The following is an 8536-nucleotide window of genomic DNA, read 5'->3' as shown; positions in this document are numbered from 1 at the left end:
GTAGTCCAATGCGTCACTTCCTTTTCTTTCACCCCCACTACTCTCCTACAGCAATCAATTTCATACCAACAGCTTTCCTCCCACACAACTCCTTACACCCTCCAGCAATCATATGTTCAAATAGTTTCTTAGCGGAGTTATTTCACTTCTCCCAGACAACCGTTTTTTTCAGATCCCACTCAGTACTCCTCTATGCCACGTCACACCTTCTCTTCTGGTAGCAGAAGTTCAATCACACTGCCATTTGAAAATAGCTACGTTGCAGGTAAATATCACAAGCCAATCTTCTAACAGGGAGGGACTGCTTATGCTAAAAATCACTCTGTCACTTTTATTACCCAAATTCTTCGAAAAAGGGGTGGCTGCCTCTACTAAGCCTGTTTTCAGTAAAAAAAAACTCACAACACTTTCTCCTTTCCAGTCTCTTCCATAGATCCTGCAGGTACTATATTCCATAAATCACCAGAAACAGACTGCCGTGCAGATTTATAGCTCCACAGACCTGTTAACCTTTCAGCCTTCCAGCTCTATTTATTTTAGACTGTTATTTCTTTCACACTCTCCCGACTGAGTAGAATTAAATGGTTTGCTAATCTCGACTTATTTCTGCAGTGTTAGTTTTTAAAGACTCCCTACAAAGTTCTGCCAGTAGATTTTCTCTAAGAAAGCATAAGAGATCCTTACTGTTTTATGATCTTTAAGTCATTAAAGTCCTTCAATCTTCCAGGGTGCCGGGAGGGTCACAGCTGACTGGACAACAGCATTTGTAAGCCTCGGCAAGAGAAATGAGCGGAGTTTAGCAGAGAGATCTCCATCTCTTCACTATCTCCACAAACTCTCTCTGCTGGGGAGCATCTTCCTGATGCCCTTTTAAGGGGTGTTCAACCAAATGAGCCCCCTCTAAGGCTCACAATCAGAAGTATCAGCTGGAGTTCCAACTAATAACTTCAGTACCACTGCGCCATCTTCCCAGAAGCTCTCAATATAATAAAGGTTTTTGAACAGTCTGCAGCTCAAAATTTTATGTTAATTTCAATATTCCAGTCCTCCCTACCCGAGTATGAAAAAGAGAAGAGTTGTAACAGCAAGGGGAGCAATTATGGATAAAAAAGATAAGTATGGTACCAGTTTTTTTCACAATCCCCCTCCAATCTAAGCAAATTTCTTCAAACCGAGTCATTTCTCCTGCAGAAACTAAGCATCGAGTCAGGGTGATTTGTCCCATTATGTGATCACTTTTATAGTTACTGCCTAGTGAAATATAGATCAGCTGAGTTCTGTACATAAACTATTGATGTAGCCTGCCAAAAATGTAATAGCTCGCCTTTTGACATTATGATAGTCTCCACTGCACAGAAGAACCTGCTGAGATGACTAAGTTCTATGGGCATCCCAATCAGAGCAGACGCTGTAGAATCTTGGCTGGTGAATTACCTGCAAGCATGCCAACGCAACAGCTAAGCAGATGTGAGCCTTATATCAGCACCTATATATATATATATGACAGACCACCTGGAGCCTGCTCATAAACTGATTGGAAAGCTCTAAGGAAAGTAGGATAGACATATAATAAAAATGCCATCATATAATGGGGCTACCCATAAGACATGAGGAGGGAGAATTAAACTGTGCTCACAACCTGAACCAGCAAAAGCCATTTCACAAAAAGCAAAGCAATTGCCAATACAACAGTTGTGAGTTATATCAACAATATGGCTTCACATCGCACATGAATCCTGATAGTTCACATACATACCCACAATTGCAGATCTCACATAGACATTTTTCAGCAGATGGGGAGAGCTGTGAAGTCAAAGGTGGCATTATAACAAAGAGAGATGACGTCAATCCTCTGTCTAGTTACTGGGTAGAACGAATAAGCTTATAAGCTAATTATTTCATATTGTGTTGCAGCAGGTTGTAGTGGAAGAAAGTGTTCTGCACATCCTAGCTACTCAGGTTCATTTGAGCAGCAGAATTCTCCCCACTGCCTAAAACTACTGCTTACGCCTCTACTCACTCCAACCTGTCCTACAAAGAAGTAGGGACTGATGATAACCTCCTAAGGAGGTCACTTGGAGATCCTTTGTGAAGTCACCAGGACAGGCCTGAACCTTACAGGCAGTAATACTGTCAAAGGAGATCTTAAACAATGCCCTACAAAAACCTAAGGAGTAAGTGACATTTTAAGATATAAAAAGAATTGCAGATTTATACCCCGCCCTTCTGTCTGAATCAGATTCAGAGCGGTTTACAATTTCCTTTATTCCCACAACAGACACCTGTGAGGTGAGTGAGGCTGAGAGGGCTCTCACAGCAGCTGCCCTTTCAAGGACCACCTCTGCCAGAGCTATGGCTGACCCAAGGCCATTCCAGCAGGTGCAAGTGGAGGAGTGGGGAATCAAACCCAGTTCTCCCAGATAATAGTCTGCACACTTATCCACTACACCAAACTGTCTCAGTTCAGGTTTGGGAATTACTAAATTTATTCCAAGCAGTCACAAATCTGCAAAATACAGAGAACTAAAATGCAAATGCAAACAAAAAGAGCTACAGAAGTTGTTTCCCTCTCAAGCAGTATTTTGAAAACATTGCTAATGCAGATACAAACAAAAAGAATTAATTCCTGTTTCTCAATTCCTTGTTCGTAATCCTTTAGCATTTACAGCTATTCATCATTTACTTCACAGGTGTCGAACTCATTTGTTATGAGGGCCAGATTTGACATAAATGAGACCTTGTTGGGCCAGGCCATGTCAGCCTAGGCCATGTGTGTACCTATTTAAGATTAGGTAGCAGAGCTATAAACTTTATAAAGGATACAAACACAATTAAAACACGCTTAAAACGTTGCCACTTGTTGGTTTTAAAGGTGCTTTCTTTGTATTTCTTCCATGGGATCCAGGGAAAGACAGGTTGCTTACCTGTAACTGTAGATCTTCGAGTGGTCATCTGTGCATTCACACTCATAGGATAGAGCGCCTGCGCCAATCCCCGAATCAGTGCCTAAAAAGCCCGGGATTTTTTCGCGCTCGGCACCAACGGGCATGCTCGCCGGCGCCAGCGTGAGGATCCCACCAATTCCTTCCTGACCGCTGGAAGCCCCTACTGGAGGGAGACTGTCAGCAGTGGGGAAGGAGGGTGGGTAGTGTGAATGCACAGATGACCACTCGAAGATCTACAGTTACAGGTAAGCAACCTGTCTATCTTCTTCTTCACACTCATGGGAGATTAGCAAGCAAGACATACCTGGAGGCGGGAAGATGGTCAACCAGAAGAAATAGCTTGCAGCACCACAGCTCGCAGAGGAGTCCTCTGTTGAGCATGCACGTCTAGCGCGTAGTGCTTCATAAAGGCATGCGGAGAGGACCAGGTGGCAGCCTTACAAACATCCGTCAGGGAAACGCCTTTCAGGAACTCCACCGACGTCGCCATCACTCTTGTAGAGTGTCCGCGAATAGGCCCAGGTAATGGCTTCTTAGCCAACAAATAACACAGTTTAATAGTCTCAGTGAGCCATTTTGAAAGCCGCTGAGACGAGATTCTGGAACCTTAGGAGCAGCATAAGAAACAAAAAGATGCTGGTCCTTAGAAAATTCTTGGAGCGACTCAAATAATAAGGCAAGCTTAACATCCAAAGCATGCAACCTACGTTCCTCATCCGAGGAAGTTGTAGGATAAAACGTGGGCAACCAAACTTCTAAGTTAAGGTGGAACTGAGAAACCACCTTGGGGAGAAAGGAAATATCAGGAGCTAAGGACACTCCAGACTCCTGAAAAGCTAAATATGGGTAGTCACAACGCATAGCCGTGAGCTCCCCTGCACAGCGTGCCGATGTGATGGCTACCAAAAAAGCAGTCTTCCAAGATAGGCGCTGTAACGAGCATGTGGCCATCGGCTCAAAAGGACGCCGAGTCAGCCTGTCCAACACTAGAGTCAAATCCCACAACTGGGGGGTGATCTCGAAGGAGGATGAAGCCTAAGCAAACCCTTCAAAAATCTCTTAGAATGAGGGTGTGCAAAAACTGAATGCCCCTCCACTGGTTCATGGAATGCAGATATTCCCGCCAAATAAACTTTAATGGAGGAAAAAATAAGGCCAGCATCCACCAGAGATAAAAAAACCCCTCAAATATAACCGGCAGTCCCACACTCTGGGGCAAAACTGTAGGATCAGCTAAAAACTGAAGAAACTTCCGCCACTTCCTATCATAAGAAGCGTGGGTAGACAGCTTCCTGCTATTCAGGAAAACGTGTTAGACTCTGCTGGAGAACTCACAGGGTCGATGAACCACGCTGTCAGCTTCAGGTGGGGCACGTTGTGATGGAATACATGACCGTCCTGAGCTGACAGAAGGTCCGGTTCCGCCGGAAACTGGTAGAAGACCCCCCTCGCCAGTAGGAGCAAGATCGGGAACCAGTTCTGCCGAGGCCACCACGGAGTCACCAGGATGCAGCATGGTCTCTCTCTTGCGATCTTGTTGACCACCCTTGTCAATAGTGGCAGAGGTGGGAACAGATATAGGAACCAACCTCCCCACGGGAACAGCAGACCATCTCCCAACAATTCTGGATCCGAGCCCCCTCTGGAGAACAGAGGACACTTTCGGTTCTCAGCTGTGGCAAAGACGTCCACCTGAGGATACCCCCAGAGCTGAAACACGGGTTCAAAGAAGCGCCACTGTATCTCCCACTCTTGCGGGGAAGCCACACCCCTGCTGAGGGAGTCTGCTTGCAGTTACCGCCATTAGCCCCAGCCCTAGTCACCGCCATCAGCCCCAGCATCCGCTGCAGCTGCTTGCAGGTTGAGCACTCCTGGGAGATGCGCAGCCTTTACAAAGATGTCCTGGTGCAGGCACTCCGACCACAGTTCCAGTGCCAGCGCACAGAGCCGTCGAGAAACTGTCCCTCCCTGTCTGTTGATGTAACACAGGGCATTGGTATTGTCCGTAAGCAGAGCAACAACCTTCCCTGCCACCATGGGGCAGAAGGATCGAAGAGCAAAATGAACTGCCAGCAGTTCCAGGTAATTTATATGGCAATGAATCAATTTCAAAGGCCAAGGACCCCCCCACACACACAGAGCATCCATGTGGGCCCCCCAACCCCATAAAGACACATCTGTTGTGATCATCACTGTTGGTACAGATAGGTGGAAGGGAGCCCCCTGACAAATGTTGTCCTTTGATTTCCACCACTACAGTGTTTGAAGTGTCACAGGTGGAATTACAAACCTCTTTTGAGGTGAGTCCCTTAACGGTCGAAACTGATGAAGAAACCAAAGTTGTAGGCCTCTCATCCTCAGCTTCGCAAAGATCAGCACATCAGAAAGTGCGCCGTGCCCCACTTTCGACTCTGCAGAAGTTCGACAAGGTTGATAATGTCCATCGCTCTCTGCTGAGGCAGGAAAGCGCAATGAAGGTTAGTATCCAGCAAAGCCCCTATGAACTGAACTGTCCATGATGGAGTAAGGTGTGATTTCTCCAAATTGACCTGCAGACCCAAGGTGTGAAGAAGATGAAGAGTGGTGGCAATATGGTTTGACAGACTTTCCTTCGACTCCACCACAAGGAGCCAATCATCGATGTATGGAAAGACAACTATCCCTTGCAGCCAGAGGTGGGAAGCCACAACACTCATCATCTTCGTGAACACTCAAGGTGCAGTGGACAGGCCGAATGGAAGGGCCTTGAACTGGAAGTGTTGAGAACCTACTGCAAACCGAAGGAAGCGTCTGAACACAGGATGGATGCTGACGTGGAAGTAGGCATCCTTGAGGTCCAATGTTGCCATCCAGTCCCCTTGGTTGATGAGGGGCAGAATTGTTTGCAGAGTGGACATTCTGAACTTCTGGTGCAGAATAAACTTGTTCAGATTCCGAAGGTCCATGATTGGTCTCAAACCCCCGTCCCGCTTGGGAACCAGGAAGTAACAAGAGTAGAAGCCTCCTGTCCTGGCCTCCATCGGGACCCGTTCTATGGCATGTTTCTGTAGGAGGTTGCTCACCTCCGCCAGCAGAGGTGGGGAAGGGGGTGTGGTGATTACCACAGATTGGTTCGGAATCTGAGCAAAATCTATTTTGTAGCCCTCCGTGACGATGGAAAGCGCCCACCTGTCCGTAGAGATAGACTTCCAGGCTGACAGGAATGAGCAGAAGCAGATAGACAAAGAAGTTGTGACAGTGACGCATGCTACCAGAAAGTCAAAGGCCCTGCTTTTGAGGGCGAGCGCCCTTGGACTTGCCGGTGGTCTGTGCAGAAGCGTAGCAGTTTCTATTGTTCCTCCTGTATGGGGACCTGCTCTCAGGTTGGGCAGAGCGAGGTCTCCACTGCTGTTCCGGGGAGAACTTTTTATATGGCTTCTTTGACCACGGTTTGTTCCACTGTTTTGGTTTCATAGCTCTGGAACACGCCGGGACACCCAGGTTCCTGGAAGTTTTTATACTTTTATCCATTTCCTGGACTGCATTGTCAGTGGTCGAGCTGAAGAGGCCTTCACCTTCGAAGGGCAGATCTTCAACTAAGGCCCTGGTGTCTTGCTGGAGGGCCATTGACCTGAGCCCGGAGTGGCGGCGAAGGCAGACAGCAGAAGTGATGGTTCTTGCTGAGACATCCACCATATGCTTTGCTGCAGCCAGTTGTTGTTTGGCTACAGCAAAGCCTTCCTTCTGCAAGTTCTTTGCAGCAGACCTCTTCTCCTCACTCAGGGAAGACAAGAGGGGGGGCAAGTTGTTCCCACACTGAGTATTGGTATCTAACCATGCATGCAGCATAGTTAGATACCTTTACTCCCAGCACCCCAGCAGAGTCAAACTTTCTCCCAACGTTGTCCAGCTTCTTTCCCTCCTTGTCTGGTGGAGAGGAGTGCGTCTTGCATGCCTTTGACGAGGAGGATACGACCACCGAATTGGGCTTTGGATGCGTGAACAGAAATTCAGCTCTGACCTCTTGAACGCGGTACATGTGGTCCAACCTTCTTGATGACACAGGTGTGGAAGCAGGCTTCGCCCAGGGCTCCTTCACCGCCTGTAAGATGACTTTTGTAACAGGCAGGGCAACCGTTGTAGACGTATCCCTCTGCATGATGTCGAATACAGTGTCGTCTACAACAGGTTGCAGTTGTGTCACCGGGAGAGAGAGGGAAAGTGTCATCCTCTTCACCAGGTCCCCATATGACTTTAGATCCTCCGATGGTGAAATAGGAATATCCTCAGCGGTATGAGACACTGGCGAAGGTTCCAAAGCCCTGTCCAGATCATCGGTACCGACCTCGGTGTCTGACGATGAAGACTCTCTCCTCAAAGAATGTTCCAAGAGCACCGGCATTGACTCTGATGGGTGACCGGATCGACACCAACGACCTAGGCTGGACTTCCTCCACCACTACGCCGTGTCTTTCAGGCGGGACGGACATCGATGCCGAGGGACGCCGCCTAGAATGCTGGAAAAGCCTTGACATATGGGATGCCTCGGATTGCTGGTCCCAGTCTGCAGACTCCCGAGGGGGTACCACTGGTACTGCGGGTATGGATAGGCGAAGGGAGGCCACTGGCACTGCTCCCACAGTGGAAGCGGCGGGAAGCAGCGAGCTACGGTGGTCGGTTCCAGCTCTCTCCGACCTCTTGCCTGATCCAGCAGTACCGACGGCTCCATCGGTGCTGACACCTCCACCTCCAAGACAGAGTCGCTCTCACTGTGACACCTCGACCCCAAAGAATGGGAGTGCTGAGTGAGGTCGATCTCTTGCTCCGATGCCGATAGACGCAACTGCTGCGAAGCACTGCCTCTCGACACCGAAGGGCTAAGATGTGGGGACGCTGAGATCTTCCTCGGTGGAGCAGTCGACATCAATGTCGAAGCATCATGAGAAGGGGAAGGAGTGCGGGACGATCTCTTCTTCCGCTTCTCCTTAGATTTCACCTTCTTCGGTGCAGATGATCAGGTCCCCAAGTCATCCCGACGCTTCTTAGCTGGGGTGTCCACTGACCCTTCAGAAGGTCATTTTGTGGAACGCCCGCACTCGACTGGCATCTCGGTCCTGATCAGTGATGTATCAGCCAATGTGACATTTGGGGCCACGGCCTCTCCCATCAGTACCGACGGGCCCGATGCCATCTTTTGAGAGCGAAGTGCCAACTCAACCAACGCAGCCGAAAGCCTCGCCGCTCGATTCCTGCGAGTTTGTTTGGAAAAACTCAGGCAGTGCGAGCACGAATCCACACGATGTCCCTCACCCAAACAAAGGAGACAGAGGGAATGGCCGTCAGGGGGAGGCGGCAATCTTCTTCCCACAGGAGCGGCACCTCTTAAAAAAAAACCCAACGTCTTTCCATAGACCAAGGGAAAAGCCCACCCAGAAAAGTCTCTGAGGGGAAAACTGGGCGCCGAAGGGCAAGTCCAACCTTTTTTTTTTTTACAACACTATCTAACAACTAACTACACTAAGAAAATAACAAACGGGCTATATACAACAAGAAAAGCAATCCTAAAATTACTTTACCAACCAGGGACATGAAAGAAGATCCTCTCAGCACAG

Source organism: Heteronotia binoei, chromosome 4, assembly GCF_032191835.1.
Source record: "Heteronotia binoei isolate CCM8104 ecotype False Entrance Well chromosome 4, APGP_CSIRO_Hbin_v1, whole genome shotgun sequence".
Taxonomy (NCBI): Eukaryota; Metazoa; Chordata; class Lepidosauria; order Squamata; family Gekkonidae; genus Heteronotia; species Heteronotia binoei.
Note: the sequence above shows the minus strand (reverse complement) of the source record.